Genomic DNA, 25,146 nt, shown 5'->3' on the forward strand with positions numbered 1-25,146 from the left:
TCGGCTGAGGTGCATAGAAGTGAAGCTCCAAGATACCAGGTTGGGGATGAAGTCTGGTTGTCATCAAAACACATACCAGTGAAAGGAACTCGTACCTTCAATCCTAGATATTTAGTACCATACACCATTAAGGCCATAATCAATCCGGTAGCTATGAAATCAGACTTACCCCCACACATGAAGCTTCATCCTGTGTTTCATGTCTCACTCTTGAAAATGGTGCAACCGGGGACACGAGTTTTGAAACCACCAAAACCAATCACAGTCAATGGAGAACCTGAATTTGAGGTCAAAGAAGACTGGAAAGGATACGGACCGCATGAAAGATCGTGGGAACCTAGCGAACACGTGCGTGTCCCACGGTTACTACGAAAGTTCCACCGCAATTACCCAAACAAACCAGGACCAATGGGTGAACCCGCCATTAGGGGGGCATTGTGGGGGAGTGCTGTCATGGTGCATGCTCCCAAACCCTTGAATCTAGTGAGGGCACCCTTGACACTGGCATCCTTAAGGGCTTATCAAGCCCCTAAGAAGTACCCTAGAACCTCCTGGACTCAGTCCTGGCGCCGCTGGCGCCAGGCTCATAGTAGGTGTTGAACTCATGGAACTATATTTTCAGCTTAGTGAGGCTGAGCCTTCTGTTACAGGGTGTGGCTGTGGGACTACTTTACATGAAGTGGCAGGATACGGTTTAGGGACTATTTGCCTGGAACTGCTTGCAAGGCTATTTAAACCGCACCCTGCAAACAGAACATGCTTCGCGTTATTCTGCACTCCTGCAGTGTAACGCTCACTGAAATTGCATAATATTCGGAATACATAATGCCACAGGAATATAAATTACCCTTGTTTGTATCATAGGTAACAGGAGGATATGAGCAAATGTACGTGTGTAGCTCCAGAGAAATCTACACTAAATGCAAGTCGTATGATTAACTTAAATAAACAATCATGCTGGAAGACATGTTCTGAGAGACATTTAGGCTAGTCAGTTAGGTGGTGACACAACACATGTGTGAGTCTACCCATTTCCGTTATAAAATACTAATAAAAGTTTCACCCAAATGGGTATCCAGACAAACTCCAGTCTAAATTTAGATTCTCCTATACTAATGAAAAAATAACATTAAAATATTAAGGGGGTAATTCATAGAATTCAGCGCACAAGTGGTGCAAGCAGCTGGCGCACAGTGTGCGCGTGCGACAGTCTGCGCCAGCCGTGTGCGCCAAAATCCATTTCCGCGCACAGCGTATTCATGGATTTTAACATGCATTACCAGCCGTGGCGCAGAGTGGCGTAGCAACCCTGCAGCAGCACCAGTTACGCCCCCAACCCCTCCGTGTGCGCCATGTACAGCGCACAAATCCCATACATGGCGCACAGGCCAGTGGACCAGCATACAGGCCCCCAACCACGAAAACGCCTGTAAAACTCCCCGCGCACCCCTCCGAATACACGTACCCCGCTGCACGGGGAGAATCACAAGCGATTGGCCCTGTGCGAGCGGGTCACGTGTATTACTGAGGTTCGCGGGGAGTTCCACACGCGATTGGCCCTGTGCGAGCGGGGTATGTGTATTACTGGGGTTCACGGGAAGTTTCACACGGGATTGGCCTTGTGCGAGCGGGGTACGTGTATTTCGGGGGTGCGCAGGAAGTTTCACACGCGATTGGCCCTGTGCGAGCAGGGTACATGTATTTTGGGGGTGCGTGGGAAGTTTCACATGCGATTGGCCCTGTGCGAGCGGGGTACGTGTATTACTGGGGTTCGTGGGAGAAGTTTCACATGCGATTGGCCCTGTGCAAGCGGGGTACATGTATTACTGGGGTTCGTGGGAAGTTTCACACACGATTGGCCCTGTGCGAGTGGGGTACGTGTATTACTGGGGTTTGCGGGTAGTTTCACACGTGATTGGCCCTGTGCGAGTGGGGTATGTGTATTTCGGGAGTTCGCGGGCAGTTTCACACCCGATTTCGCTGTCAGAGCGGGGTACGTGTATCCAGTGGGGTGCGCGGTGTCACTAACGTCGGTAATGTCCTCTTCTTCAGATGATAAAGTAGACTCTCCCCCGTCCCCCAACTCCTCACCTTCCTCTTTCTTCTTAGGTTTTCCTTCCTTGTGTCTTGAAGGTCTCTCTTTTTTAATGAAGGTAAGGACGCCCTCGATAGGATGCCACCGTGCCACTAAAATAGGGGCAACGGGGGTAACCCCACTGGGAGCGCCAGCAAGGGGAAAAAGCTAGAGGCACAAAAAACCCCTAAGAGACTTCCTTCAGATAGATGAGGCGAGGTAAACTGGTTAAGAACGCACAAGGGCTGGAGGAAGTCACTCCAGGGGTAGGCAGTAGTGAGTAACAACAAGGTCCAGGAGGTTAGAGGAAAAGGCTAAGGCAGTCCAGGAAACAGGCAAGGTTCGGGGTACACAGCAGATCCAACAGGTAAGGAGGCAAGACGAAGGCAGTCCAAACAGCAGGCCATGGTCGGGTACACAGCAGACCAAACAGGTAAGGAGGCAAGATGAAGGCAGTCCAAACAGCAGGCCAAGGTCAGTTACACAGCAGATCCAATGTAAACAGGAAAGAAGAAAACAAAGAAGGAAAAGGGGAAGAAGATGAGAAGAGAAAAGTAGGGACCGAACGAGAAGAAAGAGGGAGAAAAAAAAAGAAGGATAAGAGAGAGGTGGAGAGAAAGCAGGGAGGAGAGGGAAAGGCAGAATATAGTAGGGGCTAGCGAGAGCAAGAATACAGAATTCCCAAGAAACGGGGTAGCAAACGAGCAAACAAGGAGAGGAAGCGAGAACACAGTGGGAGCGGCAGCAACACAGGAAGAAACCCGGAAACGTTGCAACGCGTATGTAACCAGGAAGTGATGGAATTTTTACTTCCGCATACGTACGCGTGCAACATCTAGAACGGTGCAGGGAGAAGCCGTGCTGGGAAGCGCAATGGCAGACTGTAACGCCAGCGATTCCGCGCCAGCGATTCCACACCCGCCATTCCTGCCGCGATATGACACACAGGGAGTCCCACATGTGAATTGTCAGTGTGGGACCTCCCAGGTGTGCCCTCTACCCCCTCCACGGCCCCTGCAGGCAGCCCACACCACAGGGGACTACCCAGCACCCCTGGTCATGTCCCGCACACAGCCCATCCACCATGGGCATGCCCCCCAGCCAGCTCACATGTCACCTTGCACTAGTGATCACCAACTCATGTCCCCCAGCACCCCCACCCACCCAGCATTGACGGGCACCTGCCAGCAGGCCCCGACTCATGTCCCCCAGCACCCCCAACCCCCAGCAGTGAGGGGCACCTGCCAGCAGGCCCAGACACATGTCCCCCAGCACCCCCACCCACCCAGCAGTGAGCCTCAGGCCCTGACTCATGTCCCCCAGGACCCCCACCCACCCAGCAGTGAGCCTCAGGCCCTGACTCATGTCCCCCAGCACCCCCACCCACCCAGCAGTGAGGGGCACCTGCCAGCAGGCCCCGACTCATGTCCCCCAGCACCCCCACCCCCCAGCAGTGAGGGGCACCTGCCACCCACCCACCCAACAGAGAGCGGCACCTGCCAGCAGGCCCCGACTCATGTACCCCAGCACCGTCACCCATCGAGCAGTGAGGGGCACCTGCCAGCAGGCCCCGACTGATGTCCCCCAGCACCCCCCACCCCTCAGCAGTGAGGGACACCTGCCAGCAGGTCTGACTCATGTCCCCCAGCACCCCTACCCCCAGCAGTGAGGGGCTGCTGCCAGCAAGCCCCGACTCATGTCCCCCAGCACCCCCACCCACCCAGCAGTGAGGGGCACCTGCCAGCAGGCCCCGACCCATGTACCCCAGCACCCCCACCTACCCAGCAGTGAGCCTCAGGCCCAGACTCATGTCCCCCAGCACCCCCACCCACCCAGCAGTGAGCCTCAGGCCCTGACTCAAGTCCCCCAGCACCCCCGCCCAGCCAGCAGTGAGCCTCAGGCCCTGACTCATGTCCCCCAGCACCCCCACCCACCCAGCAGTGAGCCTCAGGCCCTGACTCATGTCCTCCAGCACCCCCACCCACCCAGCATTGACGGGCACCTGCCAGCAGGCCCCGACTCATGTCCCCCAGCACCCCCACCCAACCAGCAGTGAGCCTGAGGCCCTGGCTCAAGTCCCCCAGCACCCCCGCTCACCCAGTAGTGAGCCTCAGGCCCTGACTCATGTCCCCTAGCACTCCCACCCACCCAGCATTGAGCCTCAGGCCCCGACTCATGTCCCCCCGCACCCCCACCCACCCAGCAGTGAGCCTCAGGCCCCGACTCATGTCCCCCAGAACCCCCACCCACCCAGCAGTGAGCCTCAGGCCCTGACTCATGTCCCCTAGCACCCCCACCCACCCAGCAGTGAGCCTAAGGCCCTGACTCATGCCCCCCAGCACCCCCACCCACCCAGCAGTGAGGGCCACCTGCCAGCAGGCCCCGACTCATGTCCCCCAGCACCCCCACCCACCCAGCAGTGAGGGCCACCTGCCAGCAGGCCCCAACTCATGTCCCCCAGCACCCCCACCCAGCAGTGAACCTCAGGCCCCGACTCATGTCCCCCAGCACCCCCACCCGCCTAGCAGGGAGCCTCAGGCCCCGACTCATGTCCCCCAGAACTCCCACCCACCCAGCAGTGAGAGTCAGTCCCTGACTCATGTCCCCTAGCACCCCAACCCACCCAGCAGTGAGCCTCAGGCCCTGACTCATGCCCCCCAGCACCGCCACCCACCCAGCAGTGAGGGGCACCTGCCAGGAGGCCCCGACTCATGTCCCCCAGCACCCCCACCCACCCAGCAGTGAGCCTCAGGCCCCGACTCATGTCCCCCAGCATCCCCACCCACCCAGCAGTGAGCCTCAGGCCCCAACCCATGTCCCCCAGCACCCCCACCCACCCAGCAGTGATCTTCAGGCCCCGACTCATGCCCCCCAGCACCCCCACCCACCCAGCAGTGAGGGGCACCTGCCAGCAGGCCCCGACTCATGTCCCCCAGCACCCCCACCCCCCAGCAGTGAGGGGCACCTGCCACCCACCCACCCAACAGAGAGCGGCACCTGCCAGCAGGCCCCGACTCATGTACCCCAGCACCGTCACCCATCGAGCAGTGAGGGGCACCTGCCAGCAGGCCCCGACTGATGTCCCCCAGCACCCCCCACCCCTCAGCAGTGAGGGACACCTGCCAGCAGGTCTGACTCATGTCCCCCAGCACCCCTACCCCCAGCAGTGAGGGGCTGCTGCCAGCAGGCCCCGACTCATGTCCCCCAGCACCCCCACCCACCCAGCAGTGAGGGGCACCTGCCAGCAGGCCCCGACCCATGTACCCCAGCACCCCCACCTACCCAGCAGTGAGCCTCAGGCCCAGACTCATGTCCCCCAGCACCCCCACCCACCCAGCAGTGAGCCTCAGGCCCTGACTCAAGTCCCCCAGCACCCCCGCCCACCCAGCAGTGAGCCTCAGGCCCTGACTCATGTCCCCCAGCACCCCCACCCACCCAGCAGTGAGCCTCAGGCCCTGACTCATGTCCTCCAGCACCCCCACCCACCCAGCATTGACGGGCACCTGCCAGCAGGCCCCGGCTCATGTCCCCCAGCACCCCCACCCAACCAGCAGTGAGCCTGAGGCCCTGGCTCAAGTCCCCCAGCACCCCCGCTCACCCAGTAGTGAGCCTCAGGCCCTGACTCATGTCCCCTAGCACTCCCACCCACCCAGCATTGAGCCTCAGGCCCCGACTCATGTCCCCCCGCACCCCCACCCACCCAGCAGTGAGCGTCAGGCCCCGACTCATGTCCCCCAGAACCCCCACCCACCCAGCAGTGAGCCTCAGGCCCTGACTCATGTCCCCTAGCACCCCCACCCACCCAGCAGTGAGCCTAAGGCCCTGACTCATGCCCCCCAGCACCCCCACCCACCCAGCAGTGAGGGCCACCTGCCAGCAGGCCCCGACTCATGTCCCCCAGCACCCCCACCCACCCAGCAGTGAGGGCCACCTGCCAGCAGGCCCCGACTCATGTCCCCCAGCACCCCCACCCAGCAGTGAACCTCAGGCCCCGACTCATGTCCCCCAGCACCCCCACCCGCCTAGCAGGGAGCCTCAGGCCCCGACCCATGTCCCCTAGCACCCCCACCCACCCAGCAATGAGCCTCAGGCCCTGACTCATGCACCCCCACCCACCCAGCAGTGAGGGGCACCTGCCAGCAGGCCCCGACTCATGTCCCCCAGCACCCCCACCCACCCAGCAGTGAGGGGCACCGACCAACAGGGCCCGACTCATGTCCCCCAGCACCCCCACCCACCCAGCAGTGAGCCTCAGGCCCCGACTCATGTCCCTCAGCACCCCCACCCACCCAGCAGTGAGCCTCAGGCCCCGACTCATGTCCCCCAGAAGCCCCACCCACCCAGCAGTGAGCCTCAGGCCCTGACTCATGTCCCCCAGCACCCCCACCCACCCAGCAGTGAGCCTCAGGCCCCGACTCATGTCCCCCAGCACCACCACCCACCCAGCAGTGAGGGGCACCTGCCAGCAGGACCCGACTCATGTCCCCCAGCACCCCCACCCACCCAGCAGTGAGCTTCAGGCCCTGACTCATGTCGCCCAGCACCCCCACCCACCCAGCAGTGAGCCTCAGGCCCTGACTCATGTCTCCGAGCACCCCCACCCACCCAGCAGTGAGCCTCAGGCCCTGACTCATGTCCCCCAGCACCACCACCCACCCAGAAGTGAGCCTCAGGCCCTGACTCATGTCCCCTAGCACCCCCACCCACCCAGCATTGAGCCTCAGGCCCTGACTCATGTCCCCCAGCACCCCCACCCACCCAGCAGTGAGCCTCAGGCCCTGACTCATGTCCCCCAGCACCCCGCCCACCCAGCAGTGAGCCTCAGGCCCCGACTCATGTCCCCCAGAACCCCCACCCACCCAGCAGTGAGCCTCAGGCCCTGACTCATGTCCCCTAGCACCCCCACCCACCCAGCAGTGAGCCTCAGGCCCTGACTCATGCCCCCCAGCACCCCCACCCACCCAGCAGTGAGGGGCACCTGCCAGCAGGCCCCGACTCATGTCCCCCAGCACCCCCACCCCCCAGCAGTGAGGGGCACCTGCCAGCAGGCCCCGACTCATGTCCCCCAGCACCCCCACCCACCCAGCAGTGAGCCTCAGGCCCTCACCCATGTCCCCCAGCACCCCCACCCACCCAGCAGTGAGCCTCAGGCCCCGACTCATGTCCCCCAGCATCCCCACCCACCCAGCAGTGAGCCTCAGGCCCCAACCCATGTCCCCCAGCCCCCCCACCCACCCAGCAGTGATCTTCAGGCCCCGACTCATGCCCCCCAGCACACCCACCCACCCAGCAGTGAGGGGCACCTGCCAGCAGGCCCCGACTCATGTCCCCCAGCACCCCCACCCACCCAGCAGTGAGGGGCACCTGCCAGCAGGCCCGCCTCATGTCCCCCAGCACCCCCACCCCCCCAGCAGCGAGCCTCAGGCCCTGACTCATGTCCCCCAGCACCCCCACTCACCCAGCAGTGAGCCTCAGGCCCCGACTCATGTCCCCCAGCATCCCCACCCACCCAGCAGTGAGCCTCAGGCCCCGACCCATGTCCCCTAGCACCCCCACCCACACAGCAATGAGCCTCAGGCCCTGACTCATGCCCCCCCACCCACCCAGCAGTGAGGGGCACCTGCCAGCAGGCCCCGGCTCATGTCCCCCACCACCCCCACCCACCCAGCAGTGAGGGGCACCTGACAACAGGGCCCGACTCATGTCCCCCATCACCCCCACCCACCCAGCAGTGAGCCTCAGGCCCTGACTCATGTCCCCCAGCACACCCACCCACCCAGCAGTGAGCCTCAGGCCCCGACTCATGTCCCCAGCACCCCCACCCACCCAGCAGTGAGCCTCAGGCCCCGACTCATGTCCCCCAGAACCCCCACCCACTCAGCAGTGAGCCTCAGGCCCTGACTCATGTCCCCCAGCACCCCCACCCACCCAGCAGTGAGCCTCAGGCTCTGGCTCATGTCCCCTAGCACCCCCACCCACCCAGCAGTGAGGGGCACCTGCCAGTAGGCCCCGACTCATGTCCTCCAGCACCCCCACCCCCCTGCAGTGAGGGCAGCTGCCAGCAGGCCCCGACTCATGTCCCCCAGCACCCCCACCCACCCAGCAGTGAGGGGCACCTGCCAGCAGGCCCTGACTCATGTCCCCCAGTACCCCCACCCACCCAGCAGAGAGGGGCACCTGCCAGCAGGCCCTGACTCATGTCCCCCAGCACCCGCAGCCCCCAGCAGTGAGGGGCAGCTGCCAGCAGGCCCCGACTCATGTCCCCCAGCACCCCCAACCACCCAGCAGTGAAGGGCAGCTGCCAGCAGGCCCTGCATCATGTCCCCCAACACCCCCACCCCCAGCAGTGAGCCTCAGGCCCTGACTCATGTCCCCCAGCACCCCTACCCACCCAGCATTGACGGGCAGCTGCCAGCAGGCCCCGACTCATGTCCCCCAGCACCCCCACCCACCCAGCAGTGAGGGGCACCTGCCAGCAGGCCCCGAATCATGTCCCCCCCCCTACATGACATAAAGATGCACAATCATGGCCCACATCTCCACCAAAATACCACAGCACGCAATGATTTCCCAATCCACCCCACACTGACATGCCTATCTCAAGACACAAACGAAAAGTCAACTATGTACATCAACACATGTCCGTCACACACACACACACTGGTTGGCATTGATTGTGTAAACCCACATTTTCACATGCATGAACTCAAAGAGCGAATTATACACATGGAAGTAAAATATGAAAATGCATTCTGGACAAAAATAAAGCAATGAAATGAAAGCATAAAAAAATTGCAAACATGAAATGAAAAGCATGTCCAAAAGATGAGTTCATGAAAAGTATAACCAATCCAAAGAAATCCAAAAGAAAAATAGTACAAACTCTCCCTCCACCAAAGCAAATCCAAAGGAAACGTAAAAAGTAAAATCCATGAATCCATGGTGAAATCCAAAGAAAAAGTTCCAATAAATCCATTGTCCAACTATGTACAATCAATTGTTAAGGGTCCATGACCCCAACAAAAGAACAGAAACCTAGGAAAAAAACTACCTAATAATAAAACTATATACAAATGTGTGGGGCAAAGTCCAAACACCCCAAAATAAAGGAAAACGAAAATGAAACCTAACACTAAAAACTGTATACAATGGCGGCGGGCTAGTCCGACGGCTCACTTTCCGATTTCCCAGGTCAGCGCATCATCGAACTCCTGCTCAATGTCCTGGAGGCGGTCCTCTTCCATGGCCCCGAGGGTTCGCAGGGACGATGCCATGTTGGACTCCAACTCCCTGCGAATAGCCTTGAGGCACTTGGCCCGCCTCAGTGCTCTCCGCATAGAGTTCTTTGTCCTGACCATTGTGAGCCGTGCCTCTTCTGCCCGTCGCCGCTCCGCATCTATACGCCGGCCCAACCGCAGCCACATGGAAGACACACCCATTCCAGGGTCCTCCTGCCCTCTGGCCGATGCCTGCCCCTCTGATGTCGATGGCCCCGAGCCATCATTGCTCCCACCTAGAGCCTGCTGCTGCTGTCCATGTGCCCTGTCCGATGATGTCTGCACATCCTCCTTCAGCTGGTCTCCACTTGTTGTGGTGTCCACCCCTGCTGGACCGCCGACTCCCGACTGTGGCAGGGATGGGATCTCCAACAAGCTGGCTGTGTTGGTCAGGCCAGGTCCATAGAGGGACCTGGTGGAATCTGGGCCGGAAGATGGCAGGGAGAACGACTGGCGCATAGTCTCCACAGAGGAGGAGAGGTCCGCCAGAGTGCGCGACACATGTAGGAACCCACCGACCAGGGCCCCTCCCTACAGTGCCACGTCGTGACGGTGCTCTTCGTGATGGCGTGCGTGCTCCACCCCGGAAGCACGCCCATCATCACGAATGTCACGCGTGCGCAACGCGACACCAATCAGGATTGAGCCCATACATTCATGGGACCCCTTGTCCGCAGGTAGTGGAGAGGCAGATGACGTGGCACTCCCCCCTACCTGCGGACGGGCCAGGGACGGGGCATCCCTGCTGGTGCATGGTGGTGCAGTCACAGGGTCAAGGACAGCGACATTCACAGGCCCCTCCGCGGTGACCTGTGCTGCCTCCTGGCCCTGGCCCTGGACTGTACCACTTGCACCAGTGGTACTACCCCCACCAGGCCCCATGTGCGGCTCAGTAGCGGGCTCCTCCTCCTCTGTGGAGACCACCAACCTGGATGTCTCCACACCATCTTCCACCATTGCAAGCTCCTGGGGGGCTCACCCGGCCCTTCCGCTACAGCCGTAGTGGCAGACGCAGCAGCAGTCCCCTCGCTCCCAGATGATGGCAATTCCTGGGAGGGTGGCTGGGCCTTGCGTCGCCGCCCAGTCGGGGCATCCCCGCCCCGCCGCTTGACTCCACAGCGCCGTCTCCGCCCTCTTCTTCACTTGACGGTGCGTAGAGGGAGACATAGAACACAAGCATCAGGGTACAGTACAATATTCCCCTAGACAGGAAGCAATAGCACATGAGTGGCACTGTCAAATGTCACTTCCATCCTGTCCCTCCACAATACATGGGTGAATGCACGCAACACACATGCAGAAACAGGCACGGCGCCTGCAATCATCATCAGCATCCATATACAAGGGCCTCTTTTAACCAAAATGTTGCCTTCAAACTCACATGCATCATGGCTCACACTGATCCCATGCACACACATCACCGGAGGGTCATGCATCATGGCTTGTACACCACAGACAAAGTGGATAGACACAGCGGATACAACGGTGACCGCACTGCATGAGTGAATCTACACATCAGTACGGACATGTGTCATGCATCCATGGCGTTTCAAAGTCACACACACACTTCTCAGACACAAACACATGTGCACCATACATGTACATGAGAGCAGCACCCATCCCTCACCCCCCCTCCATGTCCAAGAACAGAGACTGGCATGCATTAATGTGTGCATTCCGGATACAGCTCCCCATGTTGCATTGGAACACATGCACCATCCATGTGGTTCACACATTACTGGTCTCACATGCATGACCATGATGTCCCTGCACACACACATCCATACATGGCCTATGTCACACATACAGGCAAGTATCAGACTACCAGCACACTGCAACATGCCCTGTCTCACACAGCAATGCTTGGCCACTTACCGCTCAACTCCAGACGGGTCTGCCTCCGAAGGATCTGGGCGTGGAGCGCTGGGCCTACGCGTTCCAGGACCCTCATCTGGATGTTGCTCATGCTGACCCGGCACCCCTCTGCATCCTCTGCCTTCGGGAGGCGCCGGGCCTTGTAGAGGGACCTGGACCTGAAGTCCTCCCAGCGCTTCCGGACGTGCTTGATGTCGCGGGTTGCCCCCTCCTCCGCGTTGATGGCAACCACTGCATCCTCCCAGGTCCTCTCCCGTCCTTCCTTGTTGGCACGTGATGTTCCGAAGACGGCATCATAATGCCCCAGGACATGCTCCACCAGGACACCAACTTCCTTCTCACTGAAGCTGGTGGCCCTCTCTGGCTGGGGGTCGCCAGTGGTCTCAGATGGTGTTTGCCCCGACATGGCGACCCCCAAGGCAGGTGTGGGTGGGCAACTGGGTCCTGGGGCTGGGCTGTGGAGCGATGGTATCCCAGTCTGGAGTCTTCTGTTCCAGCAGCGGTGGACACAGCAACTGGACCCCTGCAGATGGCTGACGTGCAGGTACCAAATAGCAGGGCACGTGGGCAGCAGGCCGCAGCAGATGGCTGGTGGTAGCGTGCTCGGGGCTCTTGGGGGCAGGAAAATGGCCTTTTGGGCAAGAGCATGGTCTTCTGTGTGTTTTCGCGTGGCCAGCTTGATACGGAGTCATTTGGCACGTAAAAAAAGTGCACGTCAGCGTGAAATCCGAGGAAAGGCCCTTAGCGCGTAAGCGCGTAAGTGACGTTACACACGCGGGCGTTCCCCATAACACGGGTGCATTGTGAATCAGCACGTGAGAAAACTGCACATCACCATGCTATTGGAGGAAAGGGCCTTAGCCCGTAAGTGACGTTGCATGTGTGGGCTGGCTTATAAGGTACGAGTATCACGCTATTTTCTTGTACGTGCTTTTTGTGGAGAGCGAGCGGGTGATTCTTGTACTTCTTGTCGGTTCACATGCGATTACTTCACAACGTTTCGAGTTTGTACTCCCTGTTTCCTCAGACTGCATTCTTTACTTCTTTTGGCGGGGGTGGTGCCAACACGCACACGCACGTCTTTTTCACATTCTTTTTCAAGGCAGACGGTGAGTCGCCCACGTATTTGCCAACTGTGGTTGCCCTCGTGTGTCACGTACCCCTTCAGAGGGCATTGTAGGCTGTGTGTAACACGCGGACGCTTATTTTTGTGTTTCTGGGTGCCACAGCGTAGTGCAGGTTCATTTTTCCACGCATGTGGTCTACGAGGGGTTGCGTGCACGTGTACTTTTGTTTTTGGGGAGCCTGTGCGTTCGGTGACCCGTCATCTTCCCCCAGGGGTCACATACAGCCTTGCTAGAGCACTAGGGTACGAATTCCATCTAGTACCCTACCCCTTTCTCCCCAATTGCCCAGGACAATTGTTTACTGCAACTCCCATACGAACAACAACATCAGTGCCATGGTTGGGAGGCGACCAAGCAGTAAGGGAGGCAAAGGTGGCCGACCTCCAAAAGGTGAGTGTGGTGGGCGCGGTAGGGGATGTGGCCAGGATTTGCAGGGTGCCCCTAGAGCCCCGTGTGTGGAAGACCAATCGGGGCCACCTATGCCCCCCCAATGGTTGTGGGAACGTAGCTGACACCATCCCAGATCAGCCCTTGTTGGACCGGCCCATTTTGTCACCTGAACCGGCATAGGATGACTCCCAGGCTGACTTCCAAGTCAGCAAGTCTAATCCACGTGTGGCGGTGAAAGTTGCTGTCACCAGGCCACGTGGATCTGGGGCAGCAATGTCATCTGCTGCCCCAAGTAGGCAGGGTGGGGAGGCTGCAGGGGCAGCTGCAGCTCAATCCACCCCAGCTCCGAGTCTCCCAGCCGGGACAGTGTCGGTCCAGGTCCATCACACCGACGTTGGCCCTGCCGACATCACCCTGCAGCCAATGCCTGCACCAAGACCTATGGTCATTGTGCCTTTACAGGCTTCTAGTACCCAGTCCACCTGCGCTTCTGCCCCTACTGACCAGAGCGGTGTAAGCCACTCAGGATCCGCACCGCCTTCCAAGAAGAAGAAGGGTGCTATTGCACTGCAGGCTGAGACCCCAGACACGGCTACACACTCCGGCACTTCAAGGAAGCCTAGCTTCAATGACGCCGAACTTGATGCACTTGTGGCCTATGTGTCGGCACATAGCCGCAAAATGTTGGTGACTGCAGGCTGTAAGACTATGACTGCTCAACGTAGGGCCCACTGGTAGACCATCGCTGACCACATTAGTGCCCTTGGATTTGTGAGGCACACAGCTGATGATTGCTACAAGCGGTGGAATGACCTTAAACGCAGAGCAAAGAACAAGCTGGCTTCCAATCATGCCTCTACTCTGGTGACTGGTGGTGGGTCTCCACCAGAGGACGACCAACTCACTGAAAATGAGTCTGTTGCTGGAACCTTCGTCACAGAGGAACAGATTCAAGGCGTGGGAGACCTACCAGATTATGAGGCATTGTCCGGTGAGTGCTCATGCAAGTGTGTGTAATCCATGTTTATGTTTCTTGGGTGATGTGTAATGATTGAGTGCCAGGTGAGGGTGTCTACTCCTGAGTGGTATGGGTCACCCATGTGCTTCCTCCAAACCATTCACCGGCCTTGGGTATGACAGTATCCCTTCTGACCACAGTAGCCAATTAGCGCCACATTACTGCAGTTGCCCTTGAACTGTCATCTTGCAACACCATTGTTCTGATTTTTCAGTGTTCATTCAGCCTGATTGTTTCAATCCTCCCATTTTTCCAACACATTTTTCTGCCCTAATGCCACATATGTGACATGCTTCTGTCATAGATTACAACCCACATTGGCCCACATTTATTACCTTGTTATGGGAATGATTTGACCATTCAGGCTGATTGAGTAAGGGCCTGCTCACATTAATTTTTGGGGCCTGTTTGAATGTGGGACATGATTGTTGTTTCCTGTCATGTTGAAGTGACCAAGCCTTGATGTATCCATCTGCCTGCCATCACTGTATTATTGCACACTGGATGTGTTGCAGTGTGTGGCACATGCGTATTTTGTCACATTATTTTGCATTTTTCATCTCATCATGTCCATCTCACATGGATGGGTGACAGTACTCATTCACTGACATATGGCTGTACTTGTCAAATTTACCATGGCTATGCTACGTGCCATCTGTGTGCTGGCATGTGTCATGTATGTGGATTACCCATGCCACTCACAGGCTAATCTGTAATGCCAGTGCTATCCAGCATGCAGCACATGTGTTGATTTTCCATCTTGGAGTCCTCAGTGTCTGCTTTTTGCCTCCCCTTCCAACTCATTGACAGTGCATGCATGCCAGGGTTATAGTCGTGTGGGACATGTGTTGTTCATGTACTGGATCTCTGCCTTGTCAGGCCTATGTGTGTGCTATGGTGCTCATGCCTGTTTCCATTTGTTGTCTTTCATGTTTTTGCAGGTGATGACGCACTTGATGCTGTTGAGGTGGAGGAGATGGTGCAGACCCAGGAGGACTCTCAGCCACGACCGGGCACCAGTGGAGGAGGTGGTGTGGTGGTGGATGAAAACCCTATCCTCCTGCAGACCATACTGTCCACGGGTGTCTCTGGGTGCACCTCACCAGACCTCTATGATTCAGGGGCTGAATCGGACAGTGGGACCTATGTGCTGTCGCAGGTGAGTGTTTCTGGCAGGGATGCTGTTCTGTCCAACCCACCTGCACCGGGGGTAGGCCCCTCTATGGGGATGTCAGTGTTGGTAACTCCGCCTTTGGCGGTTACGGCTGCAGGGTCACACTCCACAACATCTGATCCTGTTCCTGGGCCAGCAGATCAGAGGGGGAATGCAGTCCTGCAGCCTCAGGCAGTGCCAGCACAGCAAGGTGCAGATCGCCTAACCCCAAACAGGTGTGGTGCCCGCCGACGCGGTGGCCGTACGCCACCAGGCAATACTGTATGGGAAAACTCCATTTACAGTATAGCAGCACAACAGGGAGCATCGGTTGAAATGATGGCTCAGGCAATGGAGAGGGTGGCCACTTCCATTCTCCCCCCTGAAAGACAGATGGAGCAACAACAGCAGGCAACAGACTCCATTTGCCAATCACACAGGGAAGACATGTTGGCATCCAACAGGGACTGACGGGCGGCACTGGAGACTCTGCGCAAAGCCATATCTGTAGAGTCACAGGGCCACAGGGAAGCCCTGAGGTTAGAACTCCATTTGCTCAGGGAGACTGTGGGTGAACTTGAGGCTTCCTGAAATTGTAGGTCAGAACAGCAGGTGGAGCAGCTCACACGTTCACTCTCAGCTGAGCTGCAGGCAACTCGTGAGGAGATTCGGGCATCACGCAAGGCCATGTGTGCAGAAATGCAGGCAACCCATGAGGTGCTGCATGGGGATCTCTGTACTATCATCCTCCAGAACCAGACCTTCCACACCCGCATGCTTGCTGCCATGGACAACCATACCAGGGCTTTGCGTGGGCTGCCTCCCATAGCCCCGCCACCTCCTGATGTAGCAGCAGAGGGTGAAGAGAGCGACAGCAGTTCTCCCACATTGGCGTAGCCATATAGGCCATGAGCCCATGGAGGTATTTCTTTTTCTCGCAACATCCACACAGGTGGGTGTTGGGGTGTACCCTGTACTCGAACCTCCTGGGTGCTCCCCCCTGGTCCACAAATGGGCATTTTAGATTTTTGTATTTTTTTTTTACAGTGTGTTGCCTTGTGTGGCTCCCGTTTGCATCCACTGTGTATTCCAGCTGGGCACATGCAGGCTTGTCCTGTCTTTGGGTTAGATGCTTGGGTTCATGACACACACACACCCCTCCTGCTTCCCCTTTCCATGCACTTGCAAAGGGTGTGACCAAGTGACAGTGACTTACACAGTGACATTGGGCTCCCATGAGCTGTGTGGGCAGTCTGTAGTCAAAACTGTGTGGACATCCCTAGTGGGGAATGTTGTTGTATTGAACACTGCATGGTGTATATATATGTGCTTGTGCATCCATGTCTTCCTCCTTATTCACAGGTAACTTCTTCATGTCTTCACAAGGCCGTCTCCTTTGCAGATGCAGTTCATGTTGTATGCAGTACACTGACACATTTGCCTGACAGCAACACTCTGCAGTTGGAAGGGGTCGATGTGCTGGCTTATTCAGGTTGTAAGACTTGCACTACTTTGATTTTGTACTGTCATATTTTGCCACTGTTTCATCCTGTGTTGCTCTAGTGTGTTCCTGGTAAGTATTTGTTCATGTGTGCTGTTTGTTATTGATTACTGGGAGCATATTGTCTGTGGCCTGTTTCCATTTGGGACAGTGCACTTTGTGATACTTGTGTCATGTGTTGTGCATTCATTTGGTTGCTTTCACATTGCATGACATGCCATGGTGTGTTGGGTAGCTGAGATGGGGAGGGGTTTGGTGACATGGAACTATTTTCATGTTGTATTTTGCAAGGGAGTAGTCATTCATGCAGCATAAATGTGTGTCTTTTTGTGACACAGCATTGGTTGTCTTTCAGTAGGTAGGGATGCATACAATGTAACACTTCCAGGTGAGCAATCTCAGGCTTGTATGGTTGTGACAGTTGACTGTCCTTTATGCTATCATCATTTATTGTCAGCTGGTATGTGCCAGGGCTTTGTGCACTCCACAGGGGTGTGATTTTAGGTGAAGTAATTAGCCACCAGCTGCGTATGGGCTGCCTCACCACGTGCCCTTTCCCCTCCCATGTGCAGCGGCCGTGCATGTGGTTGGGGATGTGGGGGCACCACCATGTCCACCGGCAGACCCCGGAGGGTTGCAACGTTGTGCAGGACACATGCTGCCACTATGATCCTGCACACTACTGGGGGCGCGTATAGCAGCTGCCCACCAGAGCGGTCAAGGGAGCGAAAGCGTGACTTGAGCACTCCGAATGTGTGCTCCACTATGCCCCGGGTTGCAATATGGGCTGTGTTGTATCTTACCTCGGGTGGTATGGTGGGGTTCCGAATTGGCATCATCATGTGGGTGCTCAGAGGGTAGGCACTGTCCCCTGGGAAGGTGATGATGGGTATCATTAGTGGGGTTGTGACATTACTCAGTATCTGACATGCATGCATGTGCAGAGGCATTTATACTCACCAAGCAGCCATGTATCGCCATGCCGCCCAGCTTCTAGGTCCCGGTTTAGGGGTGACATTCTGAAAATGAAACTGTCATGGGTGGACCCTGGATAGTTGGCATATACTGAGGTGATGATTCCCTTGGCATCACATACTACCTGCACGTTGATGGAATGCCAGTGCTTGTGGTTTCTATAGATGTGCTCAGTTGCCATGGGAGGACGTAGAGCCACATGGGTGCAATCAATGGCACCTAGCACTTTGGGGAAGTGTGCCACCCCGTAAAAGTCCTGGACGGCAGCCTGCCTTTCTGCAGGTGTTCTGGGCATGTATATGTGCCTGCGGACTGAAGAGCGTGCAGTCATGATGGCCAACACCTGGTGTAGGCACTGTGACTGCGTGGCCTGTGACACCCCCCCACTGTGGCACTTGTCTGCTGAAATGAACCAGTGGCCAAGAAGTGCAGTACATTGAGCACCTTTTCCAAGGGGCTCAGTGCTTGGGATTACAGGGTGGGTGATGTGAGGTCATCCTCCCACTCACTCACCAGGTCGAGTATTATGTGTGGTGGGAACCTGTACCTCCCATACACCTGGTCATCAGGCATCCCTAAAAGGCTGGTCCTGGGTGTAAAAATTATGGGCCTGGCTATCCTCCTCCTCCTGCGTTGTCCCACGACCACTGCTGCGAGGAATGGTATATTCATCGTAGCGTCTGAGCTTGGTTGTTGTTTGCGCGCACTTTTATGCTGCACGGGGCCGCGTACGCCTGATTCCTGCTGGCGTACGTGTTTCCGGATTAGCGTGTCTTTTTTGGCGCACGCATTTCCCCTGTTCGATTCCATGAATATGTGTTTTAGGCGCGCGTGTGGCCGTTCCGCGCATTTACCTCCTGTACTTCCCCCGTAACGCCCAGATTTTCACGCGTTGTTCCCCATTCAACGTGTTACGCCCACTTTTGTTGTGTGCGCCGTGCTATGTGCGCTTTCGCTGTGCGCGTAGCGCACGCCGTTTGATGACGTGTGCGTCCGCGTGCGGCACGCACGATTTTAGCACACATCTCAGGATTTACACGCGCACATACTTCCATGAATCGATGTGCGCGGCTTTCGCATGCTTGCGCTGCGATTTTCGCGCTTGGGCTGCGATTTGCACGCTTTCGCGTGCTTGCGCTGCGATTTTCGGCGCACATTAATTCCATGAATCGGCCTGTACATTTTTCCGGCTCTAGATATATGTTGGGTTTGATATTTTTACCAAGCAATCTTGTCCTTTGAACACTGTAGTTTGTCTATTTCAAAATAGTGCTACCATGGTCACCAAACGAAGAGGCTTTCAGCTGCCATCTTGACGTAGCTATCATATAAGAACACGTGATATAATAGAATGCTAGTCCTAGATGGCGTCTCTAATACGTAATGTAGGACTTTGCAAAAAAAGGAGTGCAACGATTGAACTATTGAGTTATTCAGACTAAATGGTGAGCTTCTCTGAAAATGACAGGATGGGAATTTGATTGAGTATAATTGAAGATTTTGAAGTATAAGGTTAACTTCTCTTTGTTTAATAGTAGGTGCTGTATGGAAACAGCAATAGCAACTTGAAAATTCCAACATTAGGCACATCTGAAGATGTTTTGTGTAGTAAAAGCCTCAACTCCAGTTCAGTCTTCGACAAGGTTTAGGTACATTTAAGATGCAAAGAACAGGGCCCTTTATGTGTCAATTACATGGGTGCTGAAAGGAAGCTGTGTGATAGATTAAAAATGAAAGCTTGCTACCAGTGGAGGACGGCAAAAGTGGCAAACCTCTTTGTTTCCTGAAAGGGGGAACTTATTTACTCCTCCGTCTTTCGTGGACCATGCAGGAAACACAAAGTAGATTACCTTTAATCAATCTCCCCCCTGAAAATGTGTGTTTGCACAGGTAGAATAGAACACACAAAATTGGTTGTTTGTATGTACTTTACAAAATAATACATTTACAAGGATATGAAAACTTGTTTTCCCAAAGAACTGATCTAGAAGTAGAAGTTGGCAGTGTTTCAAACGAGTTACTAAAAAAATGTAATGTTGTTTAACATTGTTATAATTTTTTTCGGACAAACCAAACCAATTTCTATTAAAATGTTTTGACGAATGGAAGACGAAAAAGTGTAGACATGTATTCCTGTCTCTTCGCGAGTTAATAATAGGTTACCAGAAAAACACTATTCCACTATACACGGCAGGCCATTTTTGTAAAGCTTATTATGGGTCCGGATGTGCCTGCTTTCTGGCTGTTTTTTGTCCCGGGGCTTATCTTCTGTATTTGTGAGTTGCTCCTGGTGAACCCAGGAAGGTTCCATGTGTTAATATCCCCGCAAATATATCGCCATATTTTTGCCGCGATAGTAAGGTATGGAACCTGTGGGGGACAGCCAGCCCCTCAACCCCCGGATTATTTTTAAAGGAAATGGCGGGACATCCCTGCAACCCCTCCTCCCAAAAACCTCCAAAATTATCCCCCCCAAAAATATCGCCTATGGCCGTTCCAGGCGAACATATATACAGCGCACTGGCGTAACGGGGGCCCCTGCAGCCCCTGCAGTGCGGGGGGCCCGCCAGCACATGTCCTAGAAGGGGGCCCCATGGGAGAAAAAAAAATGTTTTTTTTTCTTTTTGAATTCAGTCTTCATTCATAAAGAAATTATTTCTGTAACAGAAATAATTTCTTTATGAAGGCAGAGTGACTACAAAAAAAAAATATATTTTTGAAGTCCGAGGGCTCTGTCCGCCCCATGGCATGGAAGATGCTAGGCTCGAGGCCTCCATGTCATGGGGTAGGGGGAGCCCTATGACTTCAAAAAGAAATAGTTTATTTTGGAAGTCACTCTGCCGTCACAAAGAAATTATTTCTGTTATGGTTTGGTCCTTAACGGAAATAATTTCTTTATGAAGTCAGAGGGCCTCATTACGGGTTTGGCTGTAACCGTGCCGGTGCTACCGGCAGGTTGCCGCCAGACCCGTAATAATTTACTGGTGCCCAACTTCCCGTTAACACCAGGGGATTACAACCCCGGCGGTCCGGCAAGTCAGGCGCCGGCAAATGGTAAGTCCCAATTTCCATAGAGTCCTATTGGACTCTATGGTAATGGAGACCATGGAAGCACCGGCACTGTTAATAACGGTGCCGGTGCTTCCATGAAAACTCTGTGGGTGGGTGCCATTCTGCCCAGCAGGTCTGACCTGCCGGGTGGGACGGCAACCGCCCGCAGAGCTGTAATATGCCGGTCCGGAACAACAGTGCCGGTAAGCTTACCAGCACCGTTGTTTCCAGACTGGCATATTTGTAATGAGGCCCAATTTCATTTTGAAGTATTAGGGGTCCCCTTAACCCCATGATGTGTGCGTGTGTGAGTGTATGGGGAACAGGTGCAGACTTAAAAGTATAGGGAGCTGCCTGTGTGAGTGTATGGTGAAAGGGTGCACACTTAAATGTATGGGTGGGTGCCTGGGTGTGTGTGCCTGTATGGTGAAAGGGTACACAATTAAATGTACAGGTGGCTGCCTGGGTGTGAAAGTATGGTGAAATAATGCACACAAATGTACGGATGGCTGGGTGTGCGTGTGTGTGTATGGTGATTGGTGTGTGTGTGCTTGCGTTCAGGGGCGCAATAAAAACCTACATTTCAGGGGGCTAACCCTTCAAATGTTGGGAGAGGCGCTAACTTCATGGGCGGTGGGGGAGGGGCAAACCTATTTGTTTGGGTGCATCTAATTTCTTTACTCATTTTAATGAGACTATTCTAGTGTAGCTTCAATGTTACAAGCAGTAAACTCTCCCCTTTAAGGTTGAAAGCACCCACTTATGGACTGCTTTGAGAATGAGTGGTCTCCTGTTCCTTCTCTACCATTCCAATCACTCCCCTGGCATGCAAGTATTAAACCCACATCACGATTTCAATTGCATAAAACATTTGGCATTTGAAAGCAGGTACTAACTGTGAAATGCTTTATGTTAGTATTAGCTGGGCTCTTGTTAGCAGCGAAACCCAGGTGCCATTTAACATCTGTGCCCTGTTCTGTCTGGCAACTGCTCTAAAGGTCAGCCAGGTTGAATCAACAAACATAGCCCAAATTTTCAGGGGGAGTGCTGAATCCCAGTCAACTCAATGATGTTGCACCAATACTTGTGTTTAATGCCTTGATTGCTCATTACTCCTAGCCCTATTCTTCCTCGTCCCAGTGTGTATGAGAAAGTACTTGTGTATAAGGCACTCTGCCTCATACACAAGTACTGGGATGAGGTAGAGGTACATGGAGGTAATGCCTGACTTAGATACCTGTACTCTTCATTACTCCTAGTCCCACTCTTCCTCATCCCAGTACTTACCTATGAGGCAAAGAGCCTCATACGTAAGCTCTGGGACAAAGAAGAGTTACATGGAGGTAATTCTGGGCCAAGGAGCTGATTTTGGTGGTTGGGGTAGGGGTGGTAGGGAGAGCGGATGTGTGGGGCGGTAGGATTGTGCAACAAATCATAATGCTGTCCATGTCCAGGTTAAGCAGGCATGATATGTGGTATTAGTGGCTAGAGAGGCATTTTGGTGCAGCCAGTCTAGTCATTCCTCAGTTTGGTATGGCTTATTTCTAACTGGGCATTTCTGATAAAGAAGTCCTGCTAAGTGAATTACCTGGCTAGACTGCCATTTGGGTGCTGCCAGTCTAGCCGTTTCTTACTGCGGCATTGTATATTTTTCTGGCCATCTGTGATCAAATGATATCATGTAAGTCATTTATGACGCGCCGGTACACAAGTGTTTCTAGGCGCGACAAGAAAAGGGAGGGAAGATAGAAGGAGGACAAGACAAATGATCTTACTAAGCCTTGTGTCATTCAGATCGTGCAAGTGCGAGAACGAGAAGTGCAAAGGGAAAGGGAGGGGGGGAGGTGCAAGGGAGAGGGGAGGGAAAAACAGGGCAGCGTGGCTCTGGGTATTGCAAGGCGAACAAGGGACTGTAGGGTTACAGTTACAGTCCCTAAGTGCTTGGTAGGCCCAGAGGCAGTGCAAGGGTGACTGATCAAGAAAGAGTCTGGACTCAGTGAGACTCTGAGGGTAGCCAAGCAACCAGTCAGTACAGCGGACAGGTAGGTCAGGTAGGCCAGCACAGGAGGGAGAGAGAGAGAAAGCAGAGGAGAAGAGGAAAGTTTTGAGCTGCGTCCGGAACTTCAGGTGGTCCAGCTCAGGTTTGAGAGGCCAGCGAGGCTATTCCAGAGGGAGGCACCTGCAGAGGAGAGAGATCTACCCCTACTCTCTGCCTGGAGAAGTGTCTAACCCTTAGAGAGTTGTAGGTAGCTGAGCGAAGGGCTTGAGAAGGAACATATGTTGGAAGAGAGCGTTGGATGTAGTGCGGGCCCCAGGCCCAAAAAGCCTTGTGGAAAATGCAAAGGGTGTTGAACTTGATCCTTGCAGCAACTGGGAGCCAGTGGAGAGATTTCAGGGCTGGAGAGATAAGATCCCTGGGCTTGAGGCCAAGGATAAGTCTTACAGTCCTGTTCTGGATTAGTTGCAGAGGGTGGAGAGTAGAGGAAGGCAGATTGAGAAAGAGGCTGTTGCAGTAGTCCAGCCTAGAGAGAACCAGGGCTCTGGAGACCGTGAGCTTCTGGGGGAAAGTGAGAAAGGGAAGAGCTCCTTTGAGGAGGAGCAGCTGGTAGTGGGACTTCTTGGCGACGTCCAAGATGTGAGGAGAGAAAGAGAAAGAGAGAGTGGATTCAAAGATGACACCAAGGTTGTTTGCCTCACAGGAAGGGCCCAACGTGGGCAGCCAGAGTGAGACAGGGAAATCAGGGGCAGGAGTCCAAATGAAAAGGATCGCCATCTTACTGACATTAAGGCAGAGATAGTTGGAGGCACACCAATCCTGAATCGCGGATAGACAGTCAGGAATGAGCGAGAGAGTAGAGGAGTCTGAGGGGAGCCTGAAGGAAAGCGGAGTGTCAGCCGCATAACACTGAAAGTTAGAGGAGAAGGTAGAGTTCAGGTGGGCCAAAGAGGCCAAGTATAGGTTGAAAAACTATGGTGAGAGGATGGAGCGGAGAGAAAGGGACCAAGTTAGTAGCAGTTTCCGTGCCTCTGGCAGCTCTGAAGCCAGACTGAAGGTCATGGAGACAACCAACAGATTCTGTGTGGAGAGTAAGCTGGGAGAGGGCCAGCTTTTCCAACAGTTTGCCCAGGAAAGGGGTGATGGAGATTGGGCGATAGTTTGCCGGGCAGCCAGGATCGGCAGATGGCTTCTTGAGGAGTGGGTGCATAAGGGAGTGGTTAAGGGGAGAGGGGAATGTTCCAGTGGCAAAAGAGTGATTACAGAAATCGGCCAAGGCTAGAGGGAGGGTGTCAATATGGTCCTTGATGGTTTTGGAGGAGCAGAGGAGCACCTGTTTGGATGACACTTTCATAGATCGGACTTGTCTAGAAACCTCGTCAGGTGTTGTCAGAGAGAAAGAGGAGAAAGGAGGAAGAGAGGTAGAGATGGCTAAATGGGGGGGGGCGAGAGAGGAAGAGGGAGAGGAAGAAGAGATAAAGGACAGGAGTTTTAGCAGAGAAGTGTGATGACAGAGCCATACAGAGGGCCTGGGAAGGAACAGGAGAGGTAAAGACTGCAACAGGATTGACCAGTTCCTTCCAGATTTTAAAGAGTTTGGCCGTGTTGTTAGAGGCCACAGGCTTGAATGTGTGTTCTCTTCTTGATGAGTGTTAATGCTTCCACTGACATTGTGGCGCAACCAGTCTAGGTATGTCTAAATGTGGCCTGGCATGCTTTACTGTAACGATATTACGTGTCTACACTGGTCTACATTGTTTAGCCAGTTGGACATGTTTTCATTGTGGCATGGCATTTTTAATAGCAAAGTATTAATGTTCCTGTGCACTGTTGGTGACTTGCATCTATTGGATTGGTGTTACCCTACAAAACAATTGCAAACACTCTGGCTTTTTAGGCAATTTTTCTCAGAAAATGTGCTGTATATTGCATTAAAACACATATTTATATCTTTCTCCTAGTGCAGTGTGTGGCATATCCCTTCAGCAGCACATTTGTGCGTATTTTGCAAGTCTGATAATCTATGCCGGCCCAGAGTTTTGGCGTGACCAGTGATTTGTTGCCGAGTTGGGGGGGGGCCACAGCATGGCTCGCAGGGGGGCCCCCACATTTTGTGTTACACCACTGATACAGCAATACTTTTGGTGGGGATAATATGTAGTGATTCCCCCAGGAACAACTACACAATATACCTGCATGATTCAATTTCTTTCAAATTGCCAAAAACCCTTATTTGGGAGTCGTCCCCAGGATGTGTCTGTTCTAGGTCAATAGGACACTATGAAGATCCTTCAGGATTAATTGGGTATACCTTTGGCCTAAGTGCTCAAATGGATGTTATACATCAGTTATAAACTGGAACAAATCGTGCAGTCTATAAATTACTTCTTGATGTGGAAGTCCTTGGTGAGGCCCACACCTCTCACGCATTCAATAACGTTGCTTGTGATTAGAGTTGCTTGCCCCTTCTAGTCTACATAACGACTGGCCATACAGCCTTCTACAGCCAAGCTGCACTAGAAAGGTAGCTCAGAGATCTGGTTTCTGCCCACTGTGTAGCAACATGGACTATCACATGATGCCCCCGCTGGACAGCAAATATCTGTTTCCCAAACTGCACTTTATCATGCAAATGGCACATCCATGCACCAGATACCCCAATATGTCTGTCTTTGGGACCCTCCATGGTTTCAACGGTTCTGGGGACAG

This window comes from Ambystoma mexicanum, chromosome 7p (assembly GCF_040938575.1).
Source record: "Ambystoma mexicanum isolate Mex_15411 chromosome 7p, UKY_AmexF1_1, whole genome shotgun sequence".
NCBI lineage: Eukaryota > Metazoa > Chordata > Amphibia > Caudata > Ambystomatidae > Ambystoma > Ambystoma mexicanum.